General features: G+C 44.2%; 1 pseudogene; it reads left to right on the forward strand.

Annotated features, from left to right (window-relative positions):
* Positions 1-257: 257 nt before the first annotated feature.
* Positions 258-440, forward strand: LOC101826993 (annotated as a pseudogene).
* The last annotated feature ends 721 nt before the right edge of the window (positions 441-1,161 follow it).

Below are 1,161 nucleotides of genomic sequence, written 5' to 3' on the forward strand. Positions count from 1 at the left end.
TCAAGTGGTCCTGAAATCCTCAGGTACCTGCTCACATATGGCACATGCACAAACTCACACCCAGACACACATAAATAAAAACAGATCCTAGAAGTAACCCACACAGTGTGGTGTCAGATGCCTCTAAAGCCAGTGTTATGGAAAAACTGACCCACAAAGAATCAAACAGACCGTTCTTCCGGTTGAGCCTAGCTGGTAGTTGGGTCTGTTGAAGGACATCAGCTGCGGAATTTGTGGTTTGGGCTAAGACTGAAGTCATGACTGGTGCAGAAAGTGATAGCCAATTCTAGTTCACTGGTATTAAAAAGCATTTCAGCTCTTACACTCTCACAGGTAGGATGAATCGTGTACTGACCACATATGGAGGCATTGTTTTGTTGGTTTTATACTTCAAGTTAAGGCCTAAAAAAAAAAAAACTCCAGCTGTGAAAGCATCGTGAGTGGATTTTGAAATGTCTAATCTCATCTGTTAAGTCCCATGCCTGAAGAAGCTGATGTCAACTCATCATGTAATACTCAATTTGTACAATAAGTTATGAACCTGAAAAAAAAGAAAGAATCAAACAGTCCCTGGAAAGCTGGAGTACTCAGCTTCATTCATGAAATGCTTTAGGGTAGTGAAAAACCTCAATACCGCCCCCCCTTGAGACTCAGAAGGTTGCCTCAGTGGAAAATTCCCCAAGGTCCTTTCCCCTAGACAGGGAATAAGGTCGAATTAAAAAGAACATCTGGTCCAGAGTGCTGATGCAGGGCACTGGCAGGCTGTTAAGATAAGTTTAATCTTGACCTTGTGGTTTCTCCAGGAAGGATGAGTTATGCCCGTGCTTCTTACAATATCCCTATTGCTTGACCAGATCTGCACCTGCAGTGGCTCTGCTTTTTACAATACCCCTATTGCTTTGCTTGCCAAAAGTATGTATATAAAAAGAAAACTGTCCTAAATCCTGGGGCTCTCAGCTAGCTAAGGTGGCTGGAGTGCCCGCAGACGCCTGTGTAAACAATAAACCTCTTGCAGTTTGCATTCAACTGTCTGGTTATTGAGCTCGGGACGTCACGAGGCATTCAGCCTGACAACTTCAGGTCTTTCATTTGGAGGTTCCACCGAGATTTGGTGTCCCCACTCAAAGACCTAGACGTCGGGAGGTGAGACGATTGGGTATC

Source organism: Mesocricetus auratus, unplaced genomic scaffold (assembly GCF_017639785.1).
Source record: "Mesocricetus auratus isolate SY011 unplaced genomic scaffold, BCM_Maur_2.0 Super-Scaffold_100019, whole genome shotgun sequence".
In the NCBI taxonomy this organism is placed as follows: Eukaryota; Metazoa; Chordata; class Mammalia; order Rodentia; family Cricetidae; genus Mesocricetus; species Mesocricetus auratus.